At 34.9% G+C, this 15,759-nt stretch overlaps 1 long non-coding RNA gene across 2 annotated transcripts; it reads left to right on the forward strand.

Moving 5' to 3' along the window:
- The first annotated feature begins 13,019 nt into the window (after positions 1–13,019).
- LOC114309179 (uncharacterized) lies at positions 13,020–15,455 on the forward strand. 2 transcript variants are annotated; one of them, XR_014328945.1, is made up of 2 exons: positions 13,020–13,969; positions 15,071–15,455. It is a non-coding gene; the product is annotated as an uncharacterized LOC114309179 (long non-coding RNA). The 2 variants fall into 2 exon arrangements; XR_014328946.1 differs by having other exon boundaries at positions 13,020–13,386.
- The last annotated feature ends 304 nt before the right edge of the window (positions 15,456–15,759 follow it).

A 15,759-nucleotide genomic window follows, 5' to 3' on the forward strand; every position in this document is an offset into this window, starting at 1 on the left:
GCACACGCGTTGACTTTTTCTGAGAATACGTGCCAGACGTTTTAAACCTGTTTGGAAAGACACCAGAAGTATAAATAGGCAAAAAAAAGGCTGGATTAGGGTTCTGAAGTTGTTTTGTCAAGAAAGCGAGGCTAGGGTTTGAAAAGAAGAGGAACTTGAAGCTTCAAGCATGTCTCCCATGGTGACTTCTTCTCCATCTACCTCCTTCCACTCCTCCACGAGTGGCTAGTCTCCTTTTCTAGGGTTTTGATGAAACCCTAACCATGTAATAGGTTTTTCTTTTTGGATTTTCAATTATGTAAAGGTTTAAACACTTGTATGATGTTTTAGAAGTTTCATATATATATTTTTCATTATTTCTTCAAATATTCGGCTTTCTGTGATTGTTGAATGTTTTCCATACAAGAGTTTTCTATTCTTTCACATTCAAGGTATGAGATGAATCATACTACGAGAGACGAGTCGAATCACTACCTTAGTTTAAAGTAAACGATTCGTACTACTTGAGATAGTTTGTGCTTGTATGTTGAATGTGATGATTTTCTTGTTAAAAGCTTTGAACTTGTAGTAACGAAGCATTATTCTGTTCGAACCACAACATAATTGTTTTCAATTTGAAAACTTTATTTACGTGACTAGTGGTGGACTCTTCGCCCTAGGTTTTTTCCCAATTCAGTAAATCCATTTTCAGTTATAATTGATAATTATTTAGTTTAATTTATTCGTTATTAAATTAAGTTATGATCAATCATTCTTTTCATCAAAATTAATTTAGGAATTTATCAATTAAATTAGTTTAATTTCACAATTGTTCCTATGGATTGATACCTGGACTTGCCATTATTCTAAAAGAATTTGGTGTAGTTTAGTGTTTAATTTTGGTATGTTCAACGACCCATCACTCTGGCCAAATTTGGTGTTGCTCAACCTGAAGAGATCTTAGTGGTTAATGAACCACTGGCTGTTATTAGGGAATTCCTAGTAGCAGATATGATTGGTATGTCTTGTGAAAAGGCCTAGGCCTGTGTTTTTTTTTTTTTTTTTTATTTCCGTTGTACCTAAAAGAAAAATAAAAACTAAAATAGTTACAAAAAGATAAAATAGACTAAGAAATCAATGAGATAAAATATTACATCTAAATCATAATTATTTTACTTTTTTTTCTCACAAAAGTTAAAAAAGTTAAAAAGTTTAACCCAAATGAAACTTTTTAGCCCAGACTAAGGCTATGATTGGCATACCACATTTGGGCTAAAATAGCTACAAAAAGATAAAATAGTCTAAAAAATTAATAAGACAAAATGTCACATTTAAATTATAATCATTTTATTTTTTTTCTCACAAAAGTCAAAAAGTTCATTCCAAACGAGGCCTTTTAACCCCAGGCTAAAATAATCAGAAAGCTAACTCACATTCTAAACGAAGGCTAAAATAGCCAAAAAATTTAAAAATTAAAAAACCGACCTACTTTCCAAATGAAACTTTAAACATTCATTTTTATAGAATAGCACAATAGATTGTTTTGAGAAGTTTATTACAAACTACTTTTTTTATTTTTTTAACTTTTTTTAAAAAATATATATATATAAAAAATTAAAAGGATAATGAGATCTAAAAAAAATAAAAATTAAAAAAATAACTTTTAATATACTCCTAACACAAGTCAATACTAAAATAACTTGTAAGAAGAGTTTGACGAAAATGAATCTTTAAATTTCTTAACACCTCATCATGCCTCCCTCCAATTAACTTTTCCACAATCAAAGCACACTTGTCATATCACCGGCCATATTTGGCTGATGAGCTGTGATTGGTAGCTCGAAAGAGCTCCCCCGAATCCCCCCTGAAATGAATACGACGTCGTTTTCGTCGTTTTTTTTTTCTTTTTTTTTCATTTCATAAGAAGAAGAAGAATTTCAGAAGAAGAAGAAGAAAATCAGAAAGAAGAAGGAAGAAAAGGAAGAAGAAGGAGGAAGAGAAGGACTGGAGGGGCCATCAACCAGGGCGGGGCGGAGGCGGAGGCAGGGCGACGATCGGAGCTGAGCTGCGACGATCGGACAATCGGGGACGACGATCGGCGGGACGACAATCCCCCTCCATTCCTCTTCCCCTCCTCTTTCTCTTCTCCTCTCCTCTTCTCTCCCTCTCTCTTTGTGTTTCGGGGGACTCGGGGGACAATTTTTCGGGGAAAAAATCATTTCTGTTTGGCTGATAGACCCCTTGTCGTCTCAAGCATTTGCTTCAATAAGAAAAAGGAGAAATAAAAATATTCATTCTATCTCAAAATAATAGTCTCAAGATATCTAACTTAAATGAATTTTTTTAACTCAGATTTAAATAATTAAAATATTAAAAAATTAAAAAACTAATCTATTTTCCAAACGAAACTATAAAGATTTATTTTTTGGCATAACACAATAGGTTGTTTTGAGAAATAGAATAAAAATTATTTTTTTTTAAATATTTTTTTTTATTTTATTTTTTAAAAATATAAAAGCATTAAAAAGATGATATTATTTTTTTTAAAAATTAAAAATTAAAAAATTGATTTTTAATCTGCTCCAAAACAAGTCAATGTTAAAATAACTTGCAGGAGGGGTTTAACGGGAAAGAACCTTTGATTTTCTTAACCGCTCATCAAAGCCTCCCTCTAATAACATTTTCACAATCAAAGTAGTCATATCACCTGGGCCATATTTGGCTGATTGGCTCCTATTTGTCTCAAGCATTTGCTTCAACAAGAAAAAAGAGAACTAACAGTTGCGTTTGGCAGACCTTTTTAAATATAATTTGAGAATGAAATTATATTTTAAATTTTGAAATTATAATTTAAGTGTGAAAAATTTATTTAATGAATGAGTTTTGAAAATAATTTTGAATTGAGTGAGGAATTTTTAATGTGGCATATGATAGTTGATATAAAAACTTACACTCATAACCAAACATACAATTCAAAATTCTATTAAAGCTCATAAATTTTTTTTAAAAATTCGAAAAATATTTTTTATTGAATATAAAAAAATTAACACGTGTCGATTGCAAAAAAAAAAAAATTAAGCTATTCTGGTCAACCGGTCCGACAACCGGTCAGCTTAAATTTTTGCGCCTTCAACTGAGTTTTCAAAAGTAAATGTGAAATTAATTTTTAAAACTCACAACCAAACACCATATGCAAACTAGGAGCTGGAATCACAATTCCAAAGCTCTTCCAAACAGAGCAAAAAATACTCTTTCCGTCTCAAAATAATAGTTTCAAAATATCTAATCCAAATGAAACCTTTTAGCTTAAATTAAAATAGTTAAAAAGTTAAAAAATCAAAAAACTAACCCACTTTCTAAACAAAATTTTGAAGATTAATTTTTATGGCATAGGGCAATAAGTTGTTTTGAGAAGCGGGGTAAAAATTAATTTTTTATTTTTTTTGACTTTTTTTAAAGTAATATATAAAAAATTAGAAAAATAATATAACCTAAAAATAATTAAAAAAATTGACTTTAGTCTGTCCCAAAACAAGTCAATATTAAAATAACTTGTAAGAGGGGTTGGACGAGAAAGAACCTTCATTAACTTTTCCACAACCAAAGTAAAGTTGCTATCACCTGGGCCATATTTAATTGACTGCTTTTTTGTCTCAAGCATTTGCTTCAATAAGAAAAAAGAGAAATAAAAATACTTTTTTCCGTTTAAAAATAATAATTTCAAAAAATTTAACTCAAATAAAGATTTTTAGCTTAGATTAAAATAATCAAAAAATCAACTCGCTTTCCAAATGAAATTTCAACGTTGTGTTTGGTTGATAGATTTGGAAAAAAAAGAAGAAAATATGTGTGAAATTATGTGAAATTTAAGTATATTTTATTCATATTTTACCTACATTTTCTCTTTCCATTTTCAAATCTTTTTTGAAATCCCCCAACTAAATACAGTGTAAAGATTCATTTTTATGGCATACCACAATAGGTTGTATGCCATAGCACAATGTAAAGATTCACCTAAATTTTGAAGATTAATTTTTATGGCATAGCACAATAAGTTGTTTTGAGAAGCGGGGTAAAAATTAATTTTTTATTTTTTTCAACTTTTTTTAAAGTAATATATAAAAAATTAGAAAAATAATATAACCTAAAAATAATTAAAAAAATTGACTTTAGTCTGTCCCAAAACAAGTCAATATTAAAATAACTTGTAAGAGGGGTTGGACGAGAAAGAACCTTCATTAACTTTTCCACAACCAAAGTAAAGTTGCTATCACCTGGGCCATATTTAATTGACTGCTTTTTTGTCTCAAGCATTTGCTTCAATAAAAAAAAAGAGAAATAAAAATACTTTTTTCCGTTTAAAAATAATAATTTCAAAAAATTTAACTCAAATAAAGATTTTTAGCTTAGATTAAAATAATCAAAAAATCAACTCACTTTCCAAATGAAATTTCAACGTTGTGTTTGGTTGATAGATTTGGAAAAAAAAGAAGAAGAAAATATGTGTGAAATTATATGAAATTTAAGTATATTTTATTCATATTTTACCTACATTTTCTCTTTCCCTTTTCAAATCTTTTTTGAAATCCCCCAACTAAATACAGTGTAAAGATTCATTTTTATGGCATACCACAATAGGTTGTATGCCATAGCACAATGTAAAGATTCACCTAAATTTTGAAGATTAATTTTTATGGCATAGCACAATAAGTTGTTTTGAGAAGCGGGGTAAAAATTAATTTTTTATTTTTTTCGACTTTTTTTAAAGTAATATATAAAAAATTAGAAAAATAATATAACCTAAAAATAATTAAAAAAATTGACTTTAGTCTGTCCCAAAACAAGTCAATATTAAAATAACTTGTAAGAGGGGTTGGACGAGAAAGAACCTTCATTAACTTTTCCACAACCAAAGTAAAGTTGCTATCACCTGGGCCATATTTAATTGACTGCTTTTTTGTCTCAAGCATTTGCTTCAATAAGAAAAAAGAGAAATAAAAATACTTTTTTCCGTTTAAAAATAATAATTTCATAAAATTTAACTCAAATAAAGATTTTTAGCTTAGATTAAAATAATCAAAAAATCAACTCGCTTTCCAAATGAAATTTCAACGTTGTGTTCGGTTGATAGATTTGGAAAAAAAAGAAGAAGAAAATATGTGTGAAATTATGTGAAATTTAAGTATATTTTATTCATATTTTACCTACATTTTCTCTTTCCCTTTTCAAATCTTTTTTGAAATCTCCCAACTAAATACAGTGTAAAGATTCATTTTTATGGCATACCACAATAGGTTGTATGCCATAGCACAATGTAAAGATTCACCTAAATTTTGAAGATTAATTTTTATGGCATAGCACAATAAGTTGTTTAGAGAAGCAGGGAAAAAATTAATCTTTTATTTTTTTGACTTTTTTTAAAGTAATATATAAAAAATTAAAAAAATAATATAACCTAAAAATAATTTAAAAAATTGACTTTAGTCTGTTCCCAAAACAAGTCAATATTAAAATAACTTGTAAGAGGGGTTGGAGGAGAAAGAACCTTCATTAACTTTTCCACAACCAAAGTAAAGTTGTTATCACCTGGGCCATATTTAATTGACTGCTTTTTGTCTCAAGCATTTGCTTCAATAAGAAAAAAGAGAAATAAAAATACTTTCTCCGTTTAAAAATAATAGTTTCAAAAAATTTAACTCAAATAAAGATTTTTAACTTAGATTAAAATAATCAAAAAATCAACTCGCTTTTCAAATGAAATTTCAACGTTGTGTACGGTTGATAGATTTGGAAAAAAAAAAAAGAAGAAGAAAATATGTGTGAAATAATGTGAAATTTAAATATATTTTATTCATATTTCACCTACATTTTCTCTTTCTCTTTTCAAATCTTTTTTGAAATCCTCCAACCAAATACAGTGTAAAGATTCATTTTTATGGCATACCACAATTGGTTGTTTTGAAAAGTAGATTAAAAATTAATTTTTTTGATTTTTTTGATTTTTTTTAAAAATATATAAAAAATTAAAAAAATAATATGACGAATTTTTTTTAAAAAAATTGACTTTTAAGCCTGGTTTGGGATCTTTGAAAAAAGATAAAAAGACAAAAATTTACTAAAACAGTTAAAAAGTTATCAGCAAAAAAATTATAAAAAAATTATTTTTATAAAGGTACAAATCACGTTGACGTGAGTTGCCTTTTGCTGACTTTGGTGAGAACAAATTACGCAGGTGGAGGCAAGTTTAAGAACAGTGTTGTTCGGCCTGTGGGGGCCCATCACGGGTCCCATTTTAATAATTTGAATCGTTTAATGTGTAGAACTCGTCGAATACTATATACCTGTAAAAAATCACATTGATCGGATATTGCTAACTACATGATCAAATCAGTTTTGTATAAAAAAAGATGGTATTATAGCTAACGGTTGACAAAAAACTAATCTGATCAAATAGTTACCGATATCCGATCAACGTGATTTTTTTCAAATATATAGTACTCGATAAATTCTACACATTGACGATTCCGATTACCAAAACGAGGCCTGTGGTGGCCCCCACGGGCTGAACATCACCGTCTAATTCAATGCCCAAAAAAGAGGCAAGCATATCCTATATACTAAGTTCGCCACGGCTCTGCCCCCAACGTATGGCCTATTTCTCTCTCCCTTCTCCTATACACTAAATTATACAATTTTTTAATACACATTTTTTCGTAAAAAGTCAAAAAGTTATCCCAAACAACCATATTTTTTGGAGATTTTTATTGATAAATCCCATTTAGAAGTGTTTTAACCTAAAAAGTCTATGAAGAAATTTATTAACCCATTTAGTCCCATGTATGTATAGTTTTATTCCATAAAGTCCTTTTTCTTGATTCACATTCTTTTTTTAGACTCTTATGCCCTCAAATTTAATTTTGATATCCTTACAAATATTTTTTGAACGAATAGCAATTTTATGATGTAAATATTCATATTTTAACATTCACACTGGTAAGAATGTAAAATTGGCCTGGGGTCCGTGGGCGGTCCGAAGATCGCCCCCGGGCCGGGGCAGGCCCAGTTCGTTGACAATGTGAATATTCACATTGACACGTTAACATTCACATTGATAGAAGTGTAAAATTGGCCCGCGGCCTATGGGCGGCCCAAAACGCGCCCGTGGCTCGTGGGCTGCCTGGGGCGGGCACGGCCCGACCCGGCTCGTTGACAATGTGAATATTCACATTAACATATTAACATTCACGTTGATAGGAGTGTAAAATTGACCTGCGGCCCGTAGGCGGCCTAAAACCCGCCCGCGGGCCCGGTCTAGCCTGTTTACAATGTGAATATTCACATTGACATGTTAACATTCACATTGATAGAAATGTAAAATTGTCTCGCGGCCCGTGGACGGCCCAAAGCCCGCTCGTTGCCCGGGGCTATGCGGGTTATAAATATTTATATTTTAACATTCACATTGGTAAGAATGTAAAATTGGCTGTCTCCCGTAGGCGGTCCGAAGCTCGCCACCGAGCCGAGGCGGGCTCGGTCCGTTGACAATGTGAATATTCACATTGACATGTTAGCATTCACATTGATAAAAGTATAAAATTGGCCTGCGGCCCGTGGGCGGCCCGAAACCCGACCGCAGCCCGTGGGCTACCCGGGGCGGGCCCGACCCGGCCCATTGACAATGTGAATATTCACATTAACATATTAACATTCAAGTTAATAGGAGTGTAAAATTGACCCGCGGCCCGTAGGCGGCCCGAAACCCGCCCGCGGGCTCGGCTCGGCCCGTTTACAATGTGAATATTTACATTGACATGTTAATATTCACATTGATAGGAATGTAAAATTGGCCCGCGGCCCATGGGCGGCTCGAAACCTACCCGTGGGGCCGGCCGGGCCCGTTTACAATGTGAATATTTATATTGACATGTTAACATTCACATTGATATGAGAGTAAAATTGGCCCGCGGCCCGTGGGCGGCCCGAAGCCCGCCTGTTGCCCGGGGCGGGGCGGGTTGTAAATATTCATATTTTAACATTCACATTGGTAAGAATGTAAAATTGGCCTGTGGCCCATGGGCGGTCCGAAGCTCCCCTCTGGACCGGGGCGGGCCTGGTCCGTTGATAATGTGAATATTCGCATTGACATGTTAACATTCACATTGATAGAAGTGTAAAATTGGCCTGCGGCCTGTGGGCGGCCCGAAACCCGCCCGTGGCCGGTGGGCTGCCTGGGACGGGCCCGGGCCGGTCCGTTGACAATGTGAATATTCACATTAACATACTAACATTCACGTTGATAGAGTGTCAAATTGACCCGCGGCCCATAGGCGATTCGAAACTCGCCCGCGGGCCCGGTCCGGCCCGGCCCGTTTACAATGTGAATATTCACATTAACATGTTAACATTCACATTGATAGGAATGTAAAATTGGCCTGCGGTCCGTGGGCGGCCCGAGGCCCACCTATTGCCCGAGGCGGGATGGGTTGTAAATATTCATATTTTAACATTCACATTGGTAAGAATGTAAAATTGGCCCGTGGCCCATGGGCGGTCCGAAGCTCGCCCCTGAGCCGGGGTGGGCTCGGTCTGTTGACAATGTGAATATTCACATTGACATGTTAACATTCATATTGATAGAAGTGTAAAATTGGCTCGCAGCCCGTGGGCGGCCCGAAACTTGCCCGGGGCGGGCCCGGCCCGTTGACAATGTGAATATTCACATTAATATATTAACATTCACGTTGATAGGAGTGTAAAATTGACCTGCGGCCCGTAGGCGGCCCGAAACCCGACCGCGGGCCCCGCCTGTTTACAATGTGAATATTTACCTTGACATGTTAACATTCACATTGATAGGAGTGTAGAATTGGCCCGCGGCCCGTGGGCGGCCCGAAACCCGCCCGTGGGCCCGGCCGGTTTACAATGTGAATATTCACGTTAACATGTTAATATTCACATTGATATGAGTGTAAAATTGGCCCGCGGCCCGCCCGGTTCCCGGGGCGCGGCGGGCTGTAAATATTCATAATTTAACATTCACATTGGTAAGAATGTAAAATTGGCCCGTGGCCTGTGGGCAGTTCGAAGCTTTCCCGTAGACTGGGGCGGGCCCGGTCCGTTGACAATGTGAATATTCACATTGACATGTTAACATTCACATTGATAGAAGTATAAAATTGGCCTACGACCCGTGGGCTGCCCGGGACGGGCCCGGCCCGACCCGTTGACAATGTGAATATTCACATTAACATATTAACATTCACGTTGATTAGAGTGTAAAATTGACCCGCGGCCCGAAACCCGCCCGCGGGCCCGGCCCGTTTACAATGTGAATATTCAGATTGACATGCTAACATTAACATTGATAGGAGTGTGAAATTGGCTCGCGGCCCGGAGCTGGTTCGACCTATTGACAATGTGAATATTCACATTGACATGTTAATATTCACATTGATAGGAGTGCAAAATTGGCCTGCGGTCCATGGGCCACCCGAAGCCCTCCCGCGGCCCGGGGCAAGCTCGTTTAGGCCCGGGCCCGAGCCCAGCCCGAGAACTTGGGGGGCTAGGACCTGGGCCATCACTTTGAAGCTCGGCCCGCATAAGGCCCATTTAAGGCTCGGTCCGAGGCCCAGCCCGCCAGAGGCCCGGTGTCTTTTTTGTGGAAAATAATAAAATTTTGGGAGAAAAAATTAAAAAGAATTAAAAAAAATGGCAAGGCTCACCCAAGCCCAAGTCTAGGCCCAAGGCCCTTGGCTTGACCCACCGGGGCACTCAAAGCCTAAATACCTTTTTGCCAGGGGTAGGGCCTAGGCCTAATTTTTTGTCCTGTGGGCCGGTCTGACTCGGCCCGAATTTTGGCAAGCACCCACGAGGCTTTACATGGGTTGGCCCCCGCCCGGGCTGGGCCGAGGGCCGAGCCCCTACACATTGATGATATGAGCATTCACATTGACGATGTGAACATTCACATTAGGGGTATTTTGGTAATTATGTCACCTATAGGACTTATTGAAATATATGAAAATAGTGTGGACTAAATGGAACATAAGTAGATGAAAAGGGTATTTTGGTCTTCTTACCTCAAATAGGAACATTCACATTGACAGTGTGAACATTCACATTGATGATGTGAACATTCACATTAGGGGTATTTTGGTAATTATGTCACCTATAGGACTTATTGAAACATAAGAAAATAATGTGGACTAAATGGAACATAAGTAAATGAAAAGGCTATTTTAGTCTTCTTACCTCAAATAGGAACATTCACATTGACGATGTGAACATTTACATTAACAGTGTGAACATTCACATTGATGATATGAACATTCACATTAGGGGTATTTTGGTAATTATGTCACCCGTAGGACTTATTGAAACATAAGAAAATAATATGGACTAAATGGAACATAAGTAGATGAAAAGGATATTTTGGTCTTCTTACCTCAAATAGAAACATTCACATTGACGGTGTGAATATTCACATTGACAGTGTGAACATTTATATTGACGATGTGAACATTCACATTAGGGGTATTTTGGTAATTATGTCACCCATAGGATGTGACCATTCACATTAGGGGTATTTTGATAAATATGTCACCTAGAGGACTTATTGAAACATAAGAAAATAGTGTGGACTAAATGGAACATAAGTAGATGAAAAGAGTATTTTGGTCTTCTTACCTCAAATAGGAACATTCACATTGACGGTGTGAACATTTACATTGACAGTGTGAAAATTCACATTGACGATGTGAACATTCACATTAGGAGTATTTTGGTAATTATGTCACCCATAGGATGTGAACATTCATATTAGGGGTATTTTGGTAATTATGTCACCCATAGGACTTATTGAAACATAAGAAAATAATGTGGACTAAATGGAACATAAGTAGATGAAAAGGGTATTTTGGTTTTCTTACCTCAAATAGGAACATTCACCTTGACGATGTGAACATTCACATTAGGGGTATTTTGGTAATTATGTCACCCATAGGACTTATTGAAATATAAGAAAATAATGTGGACTAAATGGAACATAAGTAGATGAAAAGAGTATTTTGGTCTTCTTACCTCAAATAGGACCTAATGGAATATTCAAAAAGAATATGGGTTAGATGGAATAAAACTCTTAGAAAAAAAGATTTATCATAAAAGCTCCCTATTTTTTTCTTTAACTTTTTAATCTAAAAAGTTAAAAAATACACTTATTTAAGACATCCCAAATAATCCTTTAATCTGCTCTCAAAACAAGTCAATATTAAAATAACTTGTAACAGGGGTTTGACGAGAAAGTTCAGTTTTCTTAACTGCGTATCAAGGCCTCCTCTATAATTAGGGTAAATTATCAATAGATCATAATAGTTGGACTTCATTTTCATCAAGTCCTATGGAAAATAAGTCTTGATAAAATTGTCGCTAAAAATAATTTTTTATGACAATTTTTTATATATGTCGTTAAAAATTGGCAATTAGTGACTTTTTTTGTCATGATTTTTATAAATTGTGTTTAAAACTTACAATTAGTGACTTTTTTTATGAATTTTTTTTTCTATACGACCTATTAGATAATAAGTCCACTTATTAGCACCTATACGCAAGTACTCCTTAACTTTTCCACAACCAAAGTAAAGTTGACGTAACACTTGGGCCATATCAATTGACTCTTTTTTTGTCACAAGCATTTGCTTCGATAAGAAAGAAGAGAAATAAGAATATTCCTTCTGCCTTAAAATAATAGTTTCAAAAAATTTAACTCAAATAAAAATTTTTAGCTCAAATTAAAATAGTCAAAAAATTAAAAATTAAAAAAGCTAACCTATCTTCCAAACAAAACTTTAAAGAATCATTTTTATGGCATAGAACTATAGGTTGTTTTGAGAAATAAGTGAAAAACAAAAAAAAAAAAATCTATTTTTGATTCTTTTAAAAAATATATATAAAAAATTAAAAAGATGGTATAATCTAAAAAAATTAAAAATTAAAAAATTAACTTTAATCTGCTCCCAAAACAAGTCAATATTAAAATAACTTGTAAGAGGGATTTAACGAGAAAGGACCTTTAGATTTCTCTCTAATTAACTTTTCTACAATCAAAGTAAAGTTGTCATATCACCTGGGCCATATTTGGCTGATGGAAAAAGCTTGTAGCTCAAATCTTTTGACTCGAAAATAGCCCGAAAAGCACTAGTTTCTCTCTTCTCCCTATCTCTTTAATCTGTTGTCGTTTCCTCTTTTCTCTTTCATCTGCTATCTCTTAAGCGAAAAACACTCATCTCTCTCATCTGCTATCGATTGACTACTTGGGGTTCACTTTCTGTAGAAATTAGACGATTGTGACTGTTTGGGGTTGGATTTTGCTTTCAATTTTTGTAATGATTTGGGATTTGCCTTTAATTTGTGATGTGTAATCACTAAAAAAATAAAAAAATAAAATAAATTAGAGGAAGGGAATATATTTTGATGATGGTTTTTGTGGTGAAAAATAGGATGATGTTTTTTTTTTTTGTGTGTGTGTGTGTGTGTGTGTGTGTGTGTGTGTGTGGTGGGATACAATTATATAGGAACATGCATGGTCAGCAAGGAGTGGAGGTTATTTCTTTGCAAAAGAGAGAAGTGAGTGCTGGAGTGGGGTTCAAAAGGTGTAAAGAATATTTTCCGGACAGAGAGAGATGGGTCTGATTGTTCTCAAAATGTGTATGATTGTGTTGTGTGTGGGTGTTGGGGGAGAACAGCTACGCAGTTCTTGTCAAGGGGAATCCCATTCATATTCAATTCATGGATCATCAGTCACCTGACTGCAAAAAGATTAAATGCTTTGTTCATGTTTGATTCACAAGATTAATAGTGAAGTATTAATAATCCTATTAAATTAGTGTGATATTCATTATCCAATTGGATTAATATCCATTGGATTAATAATCTCACCCCTATTCCATTACTAATAATCCTACAAATTTGTTGGATTAATAATTCTAAACCAAAATATTAAAACAAATATAAAATAATTGGCCCCACAGATTAATAATCTCAATTCCAATCCCATGTTCTAATCCACCCAATCAAACATGCCCTTTATGCCGTGCAATTCCATCTATTTGTCACCTGTGTCTTGTTCCTTAGTCGAGAGGGTTTTCGGCGAGCATGCATGAGAGCAAAGAAACAACCCTCAATCTGTCTTCCCACTCACCCGTGTCTTAACTTGTCTCCCATTCTAGTTGCCATCAACCTCGGTCATCCTTGTCGCCGGTACTTTGTGAAACTCATTACCTTAGTTAGTTGCGCTTGGCTCAATTACATATTGTTCACCGGCGATGTTGTTGCCACTTGAAGGTCGGCGAGATCTACTTGCTGCGCAGTAGCAGCTTCCACCAGATTTATTTATATTTGTGGACTCAAACGGTAAACCACTCTCTCCTGCCTTATTTCCTTTCTTCTTTTTCTTGTTGGATGGTTTGAAGATAAACCTTTTGTTGGAGCATCTGTTAGTTACTTTTCATTTTTGTTTCTTCTGGCTGGAAGGGCGTTGAGTGTGCTTCTTTCACCTCATATTGTAGTCTATTCTCCAAGGGTACTTCCTGTATATATTTATGATGCTCATGCAGAGTGTGGGAAAACTGTCAGTGCGACATTCCTTGTGCTTTATGGGATTGCATTGGCAACCGAGGGTTGGGGTGTTGTTGCCATTTTGAAAATTTATCCACCATTTGCTGGTGTTGCTATATCAGCAATCACTCTTGCTACTGCTTTTGGGTTTGTTGTCTCTCGCCCATGCTTGACTCTTAAGATGATAGAAGATGTTGTTCACTTCCTCAATAAGGAAACCACTGTTCAGGCAATTGCTAGATCTGCCACTAAGGTTTTAGACCCTAGTTCTTGACACCAAAGCGAAGAGCTTAGTGAGAGCAACATTTTGATCGGTGGAGATCAAAATCCGACAAAATCAAAAATTTGGATTTTTGCTTGTTTCCTCTTGTAGCTTGAGGTAGGGATTTTTCTTACATTTCTCTATGCACTTTTACTTGATTATATGAAGTTTAGAGTTGCATATAAATTAATTAGAATTTTTGAAAAAATTGTGATTTATTTGCTTAAGAGGAAAATTTTGAGAAAAATAAAGAGTTGATGCCCAAATTGTGAAAGTGTAAACTTGGAATATATTTGTAAGGTTATGAAAGAGCTATGTTTTAAATTTGAACAAAAACGGACTTCGATTCGATCGGTTTTGAATTTTTTACCGTTTTGTGACCAAAAGAGCATTTTTAAAGAAAACAAAGGAATTACGTTTAATTTTTGGGGCTTTCGATCAAAATAGGATGTCATAATTGAATAATGCTTGGAGAATGAGTTTGGAAAGAAAATGATGTTTCTTGGGCATTGACGGTATTATTTTGCTTAATTTATCTGTTGAAATAAAACCGACATGGTTAGAAATGGACCTTGAGAAGTTACCGGACGTGATTGTGATATGAAAACTAGTGTAGTTGTTCTTATTTGATGAGATGTAGAATAGATTGTATTTATCAGAATTTTTGAAATTTAATTATTTAAATATCTGTTTAGAAATATATGTTTTGGGCTATCGGTGGAGAATAACCATGATTGTTGTAGAAATGCATGAGACTTAGGTAAATTGAACCATATTCCTCATTTGTTGCATTGGATGTTGCATTACATTCATTTCATTGGAAATGTATCTGTTTTTGAGAAATGTTTGGAAATATATTTGTTTGCGAAAAGATGAATACTTGGTGGATCTGGGTAGAGAGTGTAGAACTGTGCGGTTAGGTGTCGAGCCTTCCAGTTTACTAGTAAAAATGACAGTGGTAGTGCATTTAGGCCTACTTGCAGACACTCACCTAGAGATTTATGAGGCCCGTATTCATGTAACAGATATGGTTTAAAATGGAAATGATTTTATATTTGTTGTTGCATCTCAACATTGCATGCTTTATAAAAAGAGAGATAAACTGGTTTATCATGAGCACGACATGAGCATACTCCTCTTTAGTCTTGTCATTGTTCATATGTTGTGTAGTATATCTCTACTAGGTTGTGGCTCACCCTATAAGGGAAATCATTTCAGGTACAAGTGCTATGCCTCTGCCGAGGCATGATTTGGGAGGACTCGAAGCTGAGGTTTCATTTTTGTTTTATTGTTATTTGTTGAATGTAAGCCCAGGTCTGTATTTGTGTTGAGTTGAAACTTCATTTTGTGTAACCAAGAATGTTCTTGGATAAATTTGTAAGCCTGTAGGGCATTTATTATCTGTTTGGTTTCCATTTCATACTTGTTGTAAAATGCATGTTTGGGATTGGAACTGGTGCATTGAGATGTGAACAACATGTATTTGGCATTTGGGATTTAATGGAAATGGGTGTATGGATTAGTTAGCTATATATATGTATTTGTCTATCAGGTGAGTTTTGTTGCATAAATAAATATATCATGCCAAATTTTTAGGGCGTTATATGATGTGTTTGCTGTCCTTGGTTTGTGATTTGCCTTCGATTTTGCTTTCCCTTTATGGCAGTGACATAGTGAAAAGCAAAGTACTACCATTTCCCATTCCTTGAAGCTGTCACTGGCAGCCACTCATTCAACTCTTTCATATTCGCTGCTGCTACTGATGATGATGATCTCTCTTCCTTATTTGATTCACCATTTGCCATTTTTATTTTTCTTGATTTTGTTTTTTTGTTGTCAAAAACCCAAGTTCAGCACAAATCAGAAATGAAATGAGAGATATCTCTTTCTCTCTCTACTCTATTCTT

Source organism: Camellia sinensis, chromosome 5, assembly GCF_055761805.1.
Source record: "Camellia sinensis isolate YWXY chromosome 5, ASM5576180v1, whole genome shotgun sequence".
In the NCBI taxonomy this organism is placed as follows: domain Eukaryota; kingdom Viridiplantae; phylum Streptophyta; class Magnoliopsida; order Ericales; family Theaceae; genus Camellia; species Camellia sinensis.